The 16,231-nt window shown below is 67.3% G+C and overlaps 1 long non-coding RNA gene across 1 annotated transcript; it reads left to right on the top strand.

The window, feature by feature from the left end:
- Positions 1-322: 322 nt before the first annotated feature.
- Positions 323-2,827, top strand: LOC129653548 (uncharacterized). The gene is made up of 5 exons (XR_008715157.1): positions 323-1,573; positions 1,663-1,786; positions 1,867-1,973; positions 2,053-2,180; positions 2,260-2,827. It is a non-coding gene; the product is annotated as an uncharacterized LOC129653548 (long non-coding RNA).
- Positions 2,828-16,231: the final 13,404 nt, after the last annotated feature.

Below are 16,231 nucleotides of genomic sequence, written 5' to 3'. Positions count from 1 at the left end.
TCTTTGGAGAATTCCAGGACGGGCGAGGTACGTGCGCTGGACCGTCCGGGGTGGGGGCGGGCCTCGCGGGGGCCCCAACACGGTCCCCGTGCCTATTGGCTGGCCGGGCAGGGGCGGGAATGCTGGGCGGGGCCGCCTCCAGTTAGAAAAAGCCCGGGCTAGGGCCCGAAGAGCAGGGTGTGGGAGGGGGGTGGTGGGAGGGATGGGGGGGCACGGGGGAAACTGGGGGAACTGGGGAAACTGGGGGAACTGGGGAAGCGGGGGAGCGGAGGGGTAACCGGGGGAAGATGGGGAAGTGGGGTGCAGGGAAGTTTGCGTGGGGTGGGCCAAGGATCACCTTGGACATCTGGAGCCTGGCAGGAGCGGACTCACAGAGGGGCTGGCTTGGGGAGGGCCGCGGGGCGCCCGGGAGCCTTTTGGGGATCATTTTTTGCTCCCGGGCGCCCCGCAGGCCGGGCAACATCTGCGTGGGAGGGTGAAAGACCCAAGCTAGCAGCGCGAAGAAGAAGAGGGGGGAGCCAGGCATTCATCCCGGTCAATTTTGGTTTCAGATCGTGGCGACTGGTGGACAGGGGGGCTTGAGAGAGGCTCGCCCCGGGGCTGGGGCAGCGGAGGCATAGCTGGCAGCCGCGGGCAGGTGAAGACAGCGCTCTGCCGGCCAGGTGAGTCCCCTTCTCCTCGCTGGTCCTTGCTCTCCTGGTCTCCTGCAGAAGGAGGTTCTGGGGAGTGCGGGCCAGCGAGGTGGAGAGGCTGGCCTCCCGGCAGAGCAAGACGCAGGCTGGTCAGGTAGCACAGGTGATACCGTCTCAGGGGGAGCTGAGACAGGGCGGGCTGGGGGGCCGCGGGCTGGGGGGCCGTGGGCTGCCCCGGGTGGCAAGGGCATTTCCAGAGAGTCAGGCGGGAGCGGAGCAGGCAGGGCTGCCAGCACGTGTAGGGGGCACTCAGGCCCCCGGGGCGAGCAGGACAGGGCGGGGACTCAGGACAGAGGGGTTCCCAGCCGCCACTTCACCCACTGTAATTCATTTAGTAGTAGGTCACAGGAGCGGCTCCGGCCAGGCGTCATCAGGCCTGAGCCGGAGCCTCGAGGGCCGGAGAATGAGAGAGAAGGCAGCGCAGTGCGCGGGCAACCGCGGCGGGGTGTCATCTGGGGGGCGGTGGCCGCGAGACAGGCCCGGAGAGATACCCGCAGCAGGGAGGCTGCACGGGCCCAGCCCGTGGACGCCAGCCCCACGCAGCACTGCGGCCCGGGAGCCACGCGGGAGGGCCCCAGTGCACTTGGGGACACTGGGGACACTTGACCCGAACCGCTGGCCCCTGGGATGGGCATGATAGATAGAACAGCACCCAGGGGAGTCAAGGACACGGGCGAGACCAGGCTAGGTGGGGCGGGTGGGGTGGCGTGAATGTGCACTCTCGGGGGAAGGGAGGTCAGGGCACAGGCAGGGGCGAGGGGCCAGAGCCGGGCACCGAGCCAGTGGGAGGGGCACTGGACTTCGAGCTCGTGGCCAAGGCGGGCCTCTGCGGGCGATGACGGAGCGGGATCGGTGCCTCTGAGCTCGGACCGGAGACGAAGGTGAGTGTCCAGCCCGCTGCCCTCCTGATGCCCTTGGCCACCTCTGCCCACTCAGTCAGCGCCCCCCACCTCTCTCTCTCTGCCCACAGCCATGTCTCCAGTGGGGTGTTGGTGCCTGCCAGCCACGGAGGCCGGGCGGCCAGGACGCGCACAGAGGGATATGATATGGTCCGGTGTGATGGAGAGAGCAGGCGGGACCGTCCAGCCTCCCAGGTGAGTGCAGATGCAGGCGGTGCCCCCTACCCAGGGCCCGCTGACCCGCACTGAGCCTCACAGGCGCCTCTCTCCCGTAGAACACTGGCCCCGCGGGGAGCCCGGATATCGACGTTCCTTTAGTCTCCTGACGGAGCAGACACACCACTGCTGCTCTTCAGACACCCAGAACCCTCAAGATGACAAGGTGAGAGGGCCCGCCACACGCAGGGTGGCAGGGCGCACAGGCCCCAGAGGTGGGTGCTCACGCTCTCCCATCCCCGCAGAGATGGTGCTACCCAGCTCATGCCTGGGACTTGGAACATGGACTTCTTCAAGTCTTCTAGCTCTGACTCGAGAATATGCTGCATTTTGGAACCACTACACACCCTAACTCAGGAATCAGCTCTGGAAGGTACTGTCCCCCTCAAAGTGCCCCCGCCCCGCCCCCCGGCCCAGCCTGCCCCGCCCTCACGCCTTCTCTCTGTCCGCAGGTTGACCTAAAGGAACGGACGACCCACACCACCGGAAGAGCGGCCCCCGCGGCGACACCCACCCCGGCCCGGCGACTCCATCTCTGTGGCTCCCCCCTGCCCCAGCCCCAAGACCACCGACAGCCTCCCTCCCTCCTTTTCCTCCTTTTCTGACTCTATTTTCTGATCTTCTCTCTGCTATTCTTTGCTCAGGAGACTCAGAGCCTCCAGAGCCCCGTTCTCCCTGTCCCCCTTGAATCAATTTGCACTAAAAGTCGTTTGCACTGGTTGGGGTTCTGGAGCCAGCCCTGGTCTCTGAGCGTGTGTAAGCGCGCGTGTGTGCACACTGCTGAATGTGTAGGCCTCCTCAGCCCGTGCCCCCGCCCAGCACCCTCCCACCCTTGCGGGTGCCTGGGAGGGGGTCCGAGTGGGGGGGCCCGAGTGTGAGGGGCCCCGCCCGCCCACACCTAGTCTGGAGGCTCCGAACATCAGGAGCACACACCAGGCATGAATGTGTGTCCATCTTGCCCAGTGTCCCTCCCTGCCAGGGCCTCCTCAGATGCCCTGGACTCATCAATAAACTCAGTTACAGGAATTTGTCTCAGGACTCTTGCATTCGGGATGAACGGGGTGGGGGGGAGGCGCTGGGGGGGAAATGGGGCGGGGGAACACGGGAAGGCATGAAGGGCTGCATACCGCGTGGGGGCAAACCATGGGTGGGGCCACGTGGAGGGGAGGGGGCGGCCTGGAGCCAGCACAGAGTAGGGGGCTGCGGACACGAGGGGGGCGGGGCTCCTGTGGGAGGGGCGGCTGAGGGGGCCGGGACACAAGGAAGCGGGGCAAGCACCACGTGGGGGCTGGGGTGAGGGGCAGGGGGAACAAAGGGGGCCGTCAGCCCTGAGAGAGCCCCTCCCGCTCACGACGCCCAGGCCGCTCTGAGCTGCCGGGCAGAACCCCAAGGCCTGGTCTAGGAGGCTGCTTTCTAGAATCGTCCCAGGAGAGTGGGCTTGACGTGGGATCAGGCGAGCCACAGTACTGGCAGGAGGCGGGCCCCGCCTCCAGGAAGCCCACCGCCCCCACTCTCGTCCCCAGCCCTGCGCACTGGGCCGCGGCACAGCAGCCCCCCCACGTTCTCTGCTGTGGTGGAGCAGGGAGGGGGTGCTCAGGAGGCCACAGGCAGGAGATCCATGGAATCTGCTCGGCTGCAGTGGGGGGCAGAGCGGGGCTGGGGGATGAGCGTGCGTCAGGCGGGCGACAGTGGGGCGCGGTAGGAAGGGGTGAGGGTGACAGGGAAGAGGGGGTGCACAGAAAGAGCCTGCCCGGGGCCGCGTCCTGCTGGCGTCTGGCCTTGGGGGTGCGCCTGGGGTGCACGGGCAGCCCCCATCTGCTGTCCGGGTATGAGGCAGCAGCGGGCTGGGGCCGCCCCTCTGCCTCTGACCCCCTACCCCCACCCCAGGCTTCCCAGCTCCTGGGCGCCAGGCACAACGCTGGGAACCCTTGGAAGGAGGGCTGGGTCCTTGGCCCCTTCCCGTGCTCAGGGCAGTCAGGAAATGCCTTGCGGGCCGACTGACCGAGAGGAGATAGCAGAGGCCTGGGAGACCCCCAGCGCGTGCCTTTCCCAGCGTCCGGGCGGCCGGCCCTTGGCTGCCCTGGCTCCAGCCCCAAGAGTCGCCCCCACCCCCACACACTCCCCCCGGGCTCCATATCTGGCCTCTCTGGGCCCAGCTCCCCCCGAGGGGAGACGTGCAAATTCCAGGGCTGCAAGGGGGGACAGTCCCAGAGCAACCGGGCGGGTGGTCGGCACGATGCTCCGGGATGAAGGCGTTTCATGACGTGCTCGCCCATGGCGCACGTGGGGGGCTCCTGAGAGCCTCCTGCCACCTACCCCGGGGGCTTTCACGGGCCCCAGCCGGCAGCTCGTGGGCAAGACCTGTCCCTCCCTGGGCCCATGGCCCGCTGGACTTGCCCCCGTGGGTTTTGCCAGCAGGACAAAGAAATCTATCCTTGTAGTCTCTGCGAGCCAGTCTCCCCTGGAGCTCTGCAGAGCTGGCCTCAGAAGACGAAGCCCAGTCTCCCGGGGCTGGAGGTGGTGTAGTGGGCGCCACAAGCGGGCTCAGGGGCCTCGAGAGTGACGGGCCGTGGCGGGGTGAGCAGGGGGACCAGGGCTCTGAGCCCCTCCTGCTCACACCCGCTCTTCTGCTCCAGGCTCCCCCGGATCCTGAGGCTCAGCTGGGGGTGCGGGCGCTCCTCACCAGGCCTGCCCAGGGAAACAACCCAGGCCCTCAGGCCCTGCCCGACCCCGCCTCGTCCACCCGCCTCCTGCCCTGCAGACACCAGGCAGCAACCACGCTGGCCGCCCCCCCTCCACCGCCCCTGCTCTGCTTCCAGGCTGGTTGCCTGAGCAGCGACGAGGAGGCCCTGCAGGGGTGCAGGCAGCACGTGGGGAGGCCCGGGGTGGGCCTGGGGCCCCGCTGGGGCTGGAGAGCTGGTGGCCAGCGCAGTTCCCCTCTGGGGAGCGGGGACCCCAGGTTGAAATGTGTTTACCTCTGGCCCAGCCCCGCTTCCTGCCTTAGAGAAGGGGCCCAGAGGGGGCTGTGAGGCAAGCTGGGCCCCCACCCAAAGCCACCTTCAGACGCCCCTGTGTCGAGGTGGGTCCCCAGGCAGATAGGGGCTTGGATTCCATGCCCAAGCCTCGCAGGGGCCTCACACCTAGGCCAACCCGCAGTCACGCTGCTCTGGTGCATTTAGGCTGAGCCACCGTCCAGCCTCTGGCCTGCGGAAAACAGGACTTCACGTGTGGGTGTGCCCATGCTCCCGTGTCCACGCGTGTGTCCATGTGTCTGTGGTCGACATGTACACCCGTGTGTGTCCCTGCGTGTGTGTGTTCCTCTCAGCATGTCCTTGTGGGCCTGTGTACCCGGCTCAGCTGTCTGGCTGTGTCCTCTCAGCCTATATAGGCTTAACTGGCTGCCTCTCCTGGGCTGTGTGTCCACAGGTCTTTGGATACAACACGAGTGAGGAGGGTCTCTGCTTGGGGTCGTTAACCAGGCCGGTCACGGTGGAGGGGCCCTGTCCAGTTAGGGGTGCTCTGCGGGGCCTACTGGCTTTTGCTTGGCCCTGGCTGCATATGTAGGCTTGAGCTGGGCCCAGATTTCATGACCTCTGGGCCCACCTTCAGGCCGAGATTGTGGACTCTGGGGTGGGGTGGGGCCGGCCATCCTTGTAGCCCTGAAAGGTGACAGGAGAATCTCCAGTGGTCCAAGAAGTGACACCCTACCAGAGCCAACATCATGTCTGGGGTCAGCGGACAGGTGTCCTGGGAGGCTCGGTGAGCAGGGTGGGCCTGCCACATGGCTTTGTCCCAGCCTGGGCTCCGGGCTGCTCCAAGCGCAGGCGCAGCAGACACGGGCCTGGGCTGGAGGCTGGCAGGGCGATGCTCCTGGGGTGAGGGGGCCAAGAGGCTTGGCCCCTGCTCAGCCCCAGGACCGCATACCTGGCCTGGGCTTGGAGCCCTTTTCTGCAGCTCCTCCTGTGTTTGGGTCTCTCCATGTGTTGTACATTTGAAAAGACCCTGATGCTGGGAAAGACTGAGGGCAGGAGGAGAAGGGGACGACAGAGGATGAGATGGCTGGATGGCATCACCGACTCAATGGACATGGGTTTGGGTGGACTCCGGGAGTTGGTGAGGGACATGGACGCCTGGCATGCTGCAGTCCATGGAGTCGCAAAGAGTGGTACACGACTGAGCGACTGAACTAAAGAGAACTGATGTGTTGCACAGACAAGCCCCCAAGCCAGGGGCCCCAGCAGAGATTGCGTGACTCTGGAAAGGGCAGACAGAAGGTGCTAGAAGGCATGTGGTCAGCTCAGGCCTCCCCTGAGTCCGTGGTGACCATGCTGGGCCGCAGCCCGGGCCACTTGCCCGCCTCCCTTCCCGGCCCCTCTCCCCGCACCTCTCCCAGACTGCGCCTGGTGACACGGCTGGCCCTTGGCCAGGGGTTGGGGGGGACCAGGGGGCCCCTTCCTGGAAGCCCACCTGCAGGCCGGCTTGCTGGGAAGGGCCCCTCCCCGCGGCCCCCCGCCCGCACCGTTTCCTGGAAGCGGTCACTGAGGGTATTCTGTTCCTTGTCAGCACCATGTTGCATGAAGCAGACACCGTGCTCCAGCACGGAACACCTGGCCGGACACGAGCGGGCAGCTGGGGCTGCGGGGAGCGACGGGGGCCTGGGGCCGGGCCAGCGGGCCGTCCCAGCGCCCCCCGGCGGGGCCGTCCTGGGGGCCACGATGCTGCGGGCGCAGAGCTGAGGAGGGGGCAGGGGTGCAGGGGTCGGCAGGCCGCGGGTTCCCACGCTCTGCAGAGGCCTCAGCAGGCATGGAAGGCCTGCCAGGAGAGCCTGAGGGGGCGGAGGAGCGGGGTCAGGAAGCGGGGCTGGAGCGGTCACCCTGAACCGGGTAGGAAGAGGCCCCTGGAGGGAGGGGAGGAAGGGGAGGACAGCAGGCTGGGAAAAGCGCTCCTGGGGACAAGGAACCAGGAGGGGCCAGACGGGTGGGTGCCAGGAACAGGGCGGTCACGGCCGTGAGGGGACTCTGGGGACCCTGAGTCACCAGGGGGCTGGGCCGGGCCTGGGCGAGCTGCGTGCCCGGGGTGCGGGGCTCACCTGAGGGGCTGGGAGCAGGGTGGGGGGCCTAGGCAGGGCTGCGGGGCTGGGCTGGGGACATGGAGCAGGCATAGACGTTCCCGAGAGATGCTACAGAGTGTGGTCTCAGGGCCCGTGATCTGCAGGGAGCTCCAGAAGATAGAGGAGGGTCCATGGGGTCAGGGGCGCTGCAGGGGCGGGGGCGGCTCAGGGCCTCAGATCCGAGGACAGAGCAGACTCGGGACACGGGCGTCCCCACACTTCCCCGCCCTCCCGGGTATCTCTCACATGTGGGCAGGAGACAAGGCCTGGGGGAGAAGAGCGTCCCTTGGGTTTATTCAGGTGGCTTTCAGACTCTGCCCCGTGCGTGGCGGGGCCCACGGGGTGCAGAGCAGCGCACACAGAGCCCCAGGGGTGCCCCGCTGGCTGGGAGTGACATCACCTCTATGTCAACACCGAGGAGTCGACAGCTTCCCGCCGGGCTTTATGGAGCGGGACCTGACTGGCCCGGGCCTCCACCCACGCCCCACGACACACACACTGGCCCACTGTCCTGGGGTCTGGGGTCTGGGGCCCCCAGGGCTCCATAGGGCTGCCTGTTTCTGCATCCGTTTTCCAGACCTTGGCGCTCCCCAGCAGAGAGCGTTGGGGAGAGTGTGGCCTGGCCTCCACCTTCACCTCCCTCTGTCCAGAGAGGCCTCTTAGATGGGCCTCAGGCCCAGCGTGGCACAGCGGGCTCCAGTAGGCCCCTTCCAACACCGGCTGGGCCCCCCCAGACCTCAGAGAAGTCAGAAGGGACCAGCCTTTCCCGGCCTCCAGCTCTGGTGGACACCCAGCCTCAGACTGGGGGCCCGAGGGGAGGGGGGAGAGCCACCATGGGGACAGCCGGCCCACCCAGTTTGGTGACACCCCTGCAAGTGAGACCTCTGGGGCCTCCTCTGGGGTCGGGGGGCTGGCCGGCCCTCTGCAGCCAAGCCCCCCGTCTCCGGGAAAGTGTGGGGAGGCCCGGGGCACAGGCAGGGCAGCGCCTGGCCCAGAACCCCTGTGTGTGACAGGACCCCTCAACAGAGGGGAGGCAGATTCTGCCAGGCTAGGGGACCCTAGAAGGCCTGGGGTCTGGAGGCCTGGCCTCAGAAACAGGCCGTACTTCCTCCATTCCAGGCCCCCGGCTGCCACACCGCCATGCAGGCCTGCGAAGGGCTTGGATTTAAAGCTTTTGCTCCACTAAGGTTATTCTTTCTTTCCCAAAGGTTTCTGGGACCCAGACAGGATGAGTTGGCCTAGCGTGGCTAGACAAAGCCAGGCAGGAGGGCCCTCCCATCCCAAGAGCCTGGTGGCCTGGGGCAGGCCCTGGAGCCCCCAGTCTGGGGTGGTAGACAGATGGGTGGGTGAGTGGCTGAGCGAGGCCAAGAAGGTGGGGGATGAGCGGTCACCAGGGAAGGGCTGGCGAGCAATAGGACGGCTCCGGGGCTCTCACCACCCAGGCCCAGCTCCACTCAGCAGCTTCCAGCCCCTGCCTCTCTGCCGTGCGCCCCCCACCCCCCATCCCCACCCACGGCCCTTCCTGAGACTGACCCCGAGCCCAGGGCTCACAGCCTGAATCCGTCTGTCCCTGCAGGCGCGCTGAGGGCCAGGGGCCTACAGCCTCTGCCCCCCGTTGGCCCGTCCAAGGGTGAACGACCTCACCTGGGACGTGGGGGCAGAGGGCATGTGTGCCAAGAGTGGCCCCCGAGGGGCACATGGCTGTTTGCAGGTCGGGAGGTGCCTGAGATAAAGCGGCTGTTTTCCCAGTGGGCTCGGAGCCAGAGGGGGCCGTGGGGCCGCCCCAGCCAAGGCCAGGGCACTGCCTCAGGCGCCCCTCTGTGCGGAGCTCCGGGGGGAGCAGGAAGAGGTGGTTGCACAAGCAGGCCCACGCTTGCCAACCAGGGGGACCAGCCCTGCCTCCCCCAGCAGCAGCCAGCCCCCCCCCGGCTCCCAGGAAGCCCCTGCCCCGCAGCCGGTTAAGAGGGTCTCAGAGTATTAGCCTCCCACATGTGGGAGCCTGTCATGCGACGACTTAATTAAGGACAAATTTCACGGGTCCTGGATTTGGTGGGCACAGCCCCTGCCCACCGGGGCTGACACACCGGGCCAGGGGAGGGGGCTGAAGGGGCTGGGGAGTGGGAGGCTCCAGGCCCGCAGGAGGGAGGCCGGGACGCTGGGATTAAGGACTGACATGATGTGCCTGTCACGGATAAGTGCTTGTGTAGAGGAGGGGCGGTGGGGGGCTGGGTGGGAAGCAGGCAGGAGGGGTCTGCAGGAAATGGGCTCAAGAGCCAACCCTGCCCGCCCGCCCGGCCGGCCTGGGAGCCTCTGGAGCGGCAAGAAGGCCTCGGGTCTGGAAGCAGACCCCCACCCCAGGCCTCCACAGCCATCACGAGGGGGCCCAGGGAGCCACCCACACTTCCGCTCCGAGCCAAGCGAGGGGCCCAGCCGAGCCAGCCGGACGCCGTGCTCAGCCCTCCCGGGGGAGGCTGGGGCCGGTAGGAAGAGGCCGGCCGGAGGGCCGCGGCTGCCCAGCCTGGAGGGAGCCCACGGGTCAGGACGGGCCCCAGACGTCCCCGCTCCCTCGCCATCCATCACGGAGCTGTCACCCAGGAACGTGCTCCAGACGCGCTCCCCTCGGGAGGAGGCCCCAGGCAGGCTCCGGTCCCCCGCCCGCCCCCTCAGCACACACCCGCGCTCTGTGAACATGGTGCCCCCTTCCCAGCCTGGGCCCGTGACCCTGCTCTCATCGTGGACATGGGCCTCCGCACTGTTCCAGCCTTCCCCCAAGGAGCCCTGGCCTCCTCCTGCTCGATGGCTGCCTTGGTGGTGGTGGGGAGGCACCCACAGATCCAGACCATGTTCCCCAAGCCTCGAGAGCAGGCAGCCAGTCCAGCCTGAGCCAAGAGCAAACAGCCTACCACGTCCAAAATGGCAGTACTGTTGCTCAGGGTGTGCCCACTGCTCTCGGGCCGGCCAGCCTGGGGAACAGCCCTTGAGCCCTGCCTCCCCCAGGCTGGGTCAGCTCGGGGGGCGGCAGAGGCCCAGGGTTGGTCCCACACAGCGGCTGCCTCTCCCCAGGAACTCTGCCCAGAAACAAAGTAAGCCAGGGTTGAGGATGGAAGGGGAAAGGCCCAAGGAGGGTGCTGGGCAATGTCTCCGAACTGGGGGGTTTCCTTGAAAAGGGGATGCCCCCGGCTGACCCTCAGCCCCTGCGACCTGGCCCCTGGTGGACAGAAGCTGCCCACCTGTTGGGGGCGGCTGTGGGCCTGGTTTGCAGTCCCCCTAGGCCCTCACCCCTGGCACACCACACACAATCTCCCTCTTTTTCAACACTTGCCCTCGGCAGACAACCAGCCTGGGCAGCCCGACCCTCCCTCAGCCAGCCCCGTGAGAGCACCCACTCAGCCTGGCCCGAGTCCTCTGTCCCCTCTGGGTCTGGTCACTCCAGACCGGGGGCACCCCATGAGGGATAGACCCAGCCCCTGTCCACCCCTGCCCACTGGGTGGAGGTGCTACTGGGTGGTCTGGGGAGACTTCCTGGGAGAGGGGCCGGGGGTCCCAGACCCAGGGTGACTCTGGTCTCCAGATGCCAGTTAGGAGTGTGCTTTGGCCTGCGGTCCCCGCCGCCAGAACCTCAGGCAGGCCTCGGGGAACCGTGTCTGTACTAACAGGACCCTTCTCCTGCACACCAACTGCTCCCTTGAATTCCACGGGGAGGGGGAGAGGACCCTGCACCCCACAGACACTGAAGGGACCAGCAGGACATGGGTGCAACTGGTTCGGACCCCACCTCTGGCTTTGTGTGCACTTGTGGGTGGGGGGGTCACCGCAGGCCCGGAGGGACAAACTCCAGCAGGAAGACAGCCCAGGAGTGTGAGCGCGTGAGAGGGGCCTGGGGGTGGACAGGGGGCAGAGGAGAAACCTCCTGGAAGGTCAAAGGCTTCCACGGCCGAGCCGGAGAGAGGCGGGCTCTGGGTCATCCCACCACCCGCGGCCCACTCCCCAGCCCCGGCACAGTGGGCGGGGCGGGCGGGTGAGGAGCGCGTGGTCCCTGGGGTGCAGCCCCCAGGCAAAGTCCTGGGCACTGACCTCAGAGCTCACACAGGGCCGGTGGGGCCAGGCCCACCCCAGATGGACAGACGGTCAGGGTCAGCACGTCCGCAGCGGAGGGAAGTGTGCCAAGCTGCTCTGGGGGTGGACAGGCAGCCTATCGGCCGCCTCGCCTCCCATGTCCTTCGCGCTGTGTCTAGCCCAAGGGCCTCCTGGCATGGGGTGGGGGTCTCCTGCTGCTCGTCCCCCAGAACAGCCCAGCTTCAGGCTGCCACAGCAGTGCGGTGTCTAGGGGACACGGTGGGCCACCCCCCTCGACCCTTACCCAGGAGGACCCTCTCTTTCTGAGGCCTACTGCTCTGCTCAGCAGGGGCCCTGGGTTCCGTCCAGTGGGAGGGCCTTGCAGCCGGGTTCCCAGCTCCCTGGGGTGCAGGGGAGGCACATAGCATCTCCATGCAGCATCGGAGCCATGAGGGCCCCCAGGAAGTGCCACCCCAGGCAGCTTCCGCAGGGGGTGCATGGCCTGCGAGCAGGCCGAGGTGGGCCCATGCACCAAAGCCGGCTCCCTTTTCCCCCGGCCTGTCCGGCCAGGGGGAGAAGCGGGTGTGTGTGGGAGAGGCAAGTGAGCACCACTTCTAGACGCCGCAGGGCCACGGCGGTGTTCCAAGCCATCAGGCCGGTGGGGGTCCACACGCCCCCCAGACTGACAGCCCAGGGCTTGCTCACAGCTGCCCAGCGTGTCACAGCATGACCGTCCTGTGGGCAGTGGGCAGCAGGCAGGCGAGAGAGACGTGATGCCCAGAGGTCATGGTTTGGCCTAGGTTCAGATGACCCTGGGAAGGTGGGAGCTGGCATGGGTTCCAGGAGGAGAAAGTATGGTTGCCCTAGTGGACGCTGTGCTTGGCAGGGGGTATGGTGGAGGGCAGCCCCCAGGAAGCCCAGAGCCTTCAGGTTCTGGAGCTCAGGAAGGAGCCTCCTACCCCCCTTCACTGAAAATCCAAGAGCAGAGGTGGCAGCGGGTGGGGATCTGGGCCCCCCAGAGCCCTGGGCGTGTAGGTAAAACAGAGGCGTCAGGCCTCCGGGAACCCCACGCAGCCCCTGGGCAGTGAGACTAGCTGGGCCTGCCTGGACCCGCCCTGGGACAAGGGAGACCCCCGCTCTTTCCCGGCCACCTCCCTAGCCCTGGGTGCCCACGGGGGCACCCAGCCTCTGGAGCCGTCTGTACGGTCAGGGAGGCCCCGCCCTGGTGGGCCTTCTCAGTGGCAGGGCCCGTTCCGGGAGGCGGGGGGGCCAACCTGGCTGGAAGACCCAGGCCACCTGGACCCCCAGACGCTGCCTGCCTGCTGCTGCTCCCTAGGGACCTGGGGCAATCAGAGAAGCGCCAGCAACACTGTTTATTTTCAAATGACACTTTTTAAGAAAAACAGCCTCACCCAAATGCTTGGCCCTGAGTCTGGAATGCGAGAGACCAACAGCTGTCCCCCCTCCCCACAGCTGGCCCAGCCCTCCGGGTGGGGGCAGGGGCGGGGGCTGTCCTGGGGGATGCCGTGTGCACGCGGGCACCGCGTGGAGCCGGCCCTGGGCCCTGGCCCTCCTCAGGCTCCCGTGCCCTCGTGGCCCCGACGCCCCTGTAGACCCAGCAGGGTGAGCTTGTCTTGGCCAGCCCACAGGCCCCAGCGCCCCAGGCCCGGAGCTCTCAGACACTCACTCCAGCTCCTGTGTTCTCACATCCCACGCCCGGGGGAGCTGCAAGCTTCCAGTCCTGCTGGGCTCCCAGCCTGTGTCCACCACGGCCTGCAGCCTGACACAACCCTCTCTGCCCTCCGAGCCCCCACCTCCAGGAAGCCCCTGGGAAGAGCTCAGGAGGGCCTGTTCCCGGTGGGTAACTGGCAAATCCTTACCCCCACAACCCGCCGCCTGCAGCAAGGCCCTGCCCACAGGCCCTCAGGCAGAGGCTGACCAGTCGGGCACACTGGGGCCCAGCTGGCTCCACGGCTCCCGTCCTCCATGATTTCCAGGAGCCCCTCCCCAGCTGTGCCTGCTGGCCCTTGTCCCCCATGTGTGACCTCCACCCACAGGCCACGGGCTGGTCTGGAGTCCCACTGGGTGGCAGCGACTCAGTGAGGTGGCCCAGGGCCTGGGGCTGCTCCTGACGGATGCTGAGTCCCTCCTGGAAACTGCTTTCCAAATCTGGCTTCCGTGAGGCCCTCTGGCCCTTCCCGCCCTGCAGCGCCCAGCTCTTCCAGAGGATGCCCATGGTCTGGGGAGGGGTCCAGGGTGCTAGAGGGAGGCCCATGGAGCTGCCAAGGCTCCTTGGCAACCAGCCTTCCCTCCCCGGGGAGGAGACCGGCCCCTGGGTCCCCAACAACCCACCGCAGAGGGGCGGAGGCGCCCAGCTCTGCCCTAAACCATGGCTTCCGGCCTTGCAGCCCACGAGGCACTAAAGGCCGGCAGGTCCCGGGACATCAAAGGCCCCGGGAAGCTCATTGTATTGAATTAAGTATAAATGAGCCCGAGGCATGTGGCTTGCATTTCCCACAATTACCCTGCCCTGGGAGGGCTCCTGGGCTGGGGCAGGCTGGACAGGCTGGTGCCCGGGAACCGGCCCGCAGGGCCCCACTACGGCCCCTTGCCCCTGGGGGACGCCCAGGACGGGGCATAAAGAAGCCCTGTAAGGCAGACCCCATTTTGACCCATGAAGAGAGAGGACCAAAGGCCAGGACGGGTTGGGGGGCCCACACTCCGGGGCCTCTGCCCACACAGGTGGGCAGCACGAAACCTCCGCCAGGCCCGGTGCCCTCTGGGCCCAGGCTGGCCTCTGGGGTCGCCTCACACTGAGTTTCCCACCCTTGTCTGAGCACAGCGACCATGTGCCCTGCACTCAGGGCCACGGGGGACAGAGCGGGAACCCCTCCTGCTCCCCTTGGGGGAGCGGGCAGGCAGGCAGGCGCCGGGATACGGGGGCAGGGCCTTTTCCCAGGCACCTCTGGAGAACCGAGCGGCCGGGAGGGGTGGGCAGGGAGAGGAGGCCAGTGAGGAGGACACAGGAGGGGGCCCGGGAGTCAGTGACCCAGGGGATTGTCTGCCGGGTCTCTGCAAAGCTGGCTGAGCAAACGCCAGAGCCAGGGGTCAGGGGTCAGGGAGACGTGGCTGGCGGCCCCTGCGGGCCCCCTCTCCCTTTTCTGGAAAAAGCTTGTTTTCCAGGTCAAAATCCAACTCCGGATCCGCCCCCTCAGGGTCGGATGTTCCGGGCGGCCTGGTGGTCCTGGCGCCCTGCTCCTCCCCTCTCCCCATCCCCTGGGCCTGCAATCCTCGTGGAGTCACTGGTCCTGGGGGCCCTCTGTCCCCAGGAGCAGAGCCCGCCTCTGCCTGCGGGGGCGGTGTGGTTTTCTGCGGCTCTAGGGCTGCAGATTAGCTCAGGCCTGGCGGGGGGCAGCTGGAATCTCACATCCCAGTGCTGCCTCCGTGGCCCAGGGACGATCTGGTTTATGTAGGGTCATCAAAGCCCTGGCCGCCATGCTTGGTTCACTCCAGAGGGAAGGGGCACCTCCCTGAGACCCCCCAAGAGGGGACGGGGCTGGTCCAGGCAAGCCGATGAAGCTGGTGCAGGCCAGCAGGGTGGGGCGTGGGTGATGGAGGAGGTGCCCCAAGCCCCTCTGGGCCCCCACGAGCAGCTGCTGGGCTTAGCCAAGGCCCCACTCCCCCTGGTGTGAATATCCACCACAATTAATCACGGAGGGCTTAGCCCAGGGCTGGCCGAACCTGTCAGCCGGCTCCAAGCGGCAGGGCCAGCTGCTGTTCCAAGGGTTCCCAGGGGCCAGACCCACCAGACAGCGGCCTTAGCTCCCCCCTCTTACCGGAGGGGCGTCCCCACTGAGGGCCCAAACTGGGGGGGCTCCAGCCCTTGAGGAGAGGGCTGGAGAGGAGACAGAGCTGGTGGAGGAGGCGGTCAGCGGGGTTCAGCCTTGCCAGCCGAGGACCCCACGCCCTGAACGCCTAGGGCCCGTCTCAAGCCAGGGCAGCCTGCGGGAGCAGACCAGGCCCAGGGTCCAGCCCCAGCAGCCTGGGGTCGAAGGTGTCCAATGAGATGCCAGCAGGAGGGGGCCAGCTGAGGGATGGGGACAGCTGCCCCCTTGGCTCGCCCGCACGGATGGGCTGCCTTCTCCCGCCGGAGCCCCGGCCGCCCCATCCGTCATAGCCCACCCAGGACTGCATCCACCCCCCTCCTCCTCCTAATCCCCCGGCCGGCATCTTCCCAGTGCTCCAAGCAGTTGGACACATTTTCCAAATTCTCGGGCCACTGATGCTTCCTCCTCAAATTCCTCAACCCCCCCCCACCCCACCCCCGCCATGGGAAAGGCCGCGGTGCCCGGACACTTGCTCATCTTGGCCCAGGGAGGGGGAGGAGCAGCTGGCCGGGTCCGGCAGCTGTGAGGTGCGGGGGTGCCAAGGAGAAGAGCCCAGATTACGGGGGCGTCATGGGAAAGCTGCAAGGAGATGCTCCCCAGACCCCTCCTGCCCACAGCCCCGTTCCGCTCCTTCACAGGATTTCTGGCCTCCGAGTGGCCCCTGAGGGAGGCAGATGGGGCTCCTACAGGAACCACTGTGTCCAGCTGGCCACAGGCTCTGCCCCGAGAGTCCATCCGCCTGGGCAGAGCTACCTGGCTCAGGGCACGGGGACCAGCCCTGACTCCCACTCGTGGGACCCGGGATGGGCCAGCCAGCCCTGACACAGCCTGCAGGCAGGCTCCACAGACCGGGCCCTGGATGCATGGAGGGGGCCTCCCACGGGGCCAGGCGCCCTCCTGGGAGGGCTAGCACGTGGTCTGGGCCACAGGTGTGCACAGGGCAGGCACTGCTGGGGGCTGTGACCACCCCCCAACTCAGGCCCAGCTCGAGGGTTCCGGGGCCCGGAGGACATATTTGCACAGGTACAGCTGGCAGTGAGGTGCCCGACCCTGCAGCCCAGGGTGGGCTCCCTGCCGACGACGGGGGAGCAGGAGGGGCCTGACTGCAGACCCCAGGCCTCCTCTTGCACGTTTTTCCAGGCCCGCCCTGGTCTCCATCAGCCCAGAGTTGCACAACAACTCTGGATCCATCTGAAGTTGCAAGGCCAGCACTTTTCTGCTGGACGGTGGCCCGGGGTGGGCTGCAGCAATGCTCAGGTCTCGGGCCGCAGGCAGCGGCCCCTATGTGGGCCTGGACCCTGGGCCTCCCCCGGGCTGGCCGGCCCCTCCTCGCTCAGCTCCCAGCTCCTCCACCTCGCAGCTCCAACTTGA

The sequence above is a fragment of the Bubalus kerabau genome, chromosome 5, assembly GCF_029407905.1.
Source record: "Bubalus kerabau isolate K-KA32 ecotype Philippines breed swamp buffalo chromosome 5, PCC_UOA_SB_1v2, whole genome shotgun sequence".
Taxonomy (NCBI): domain Eukaryota; kingdom Metazoa; phylum Chordata; class Mammalia; order Artiodactyla; family Bovidae; genus Bubalus; species Bubalus kerabau.
Note: the sequence above shows the minus strand (reverse complement) of the source record. Positions and strands in the feature narration are given on the sequence as shown.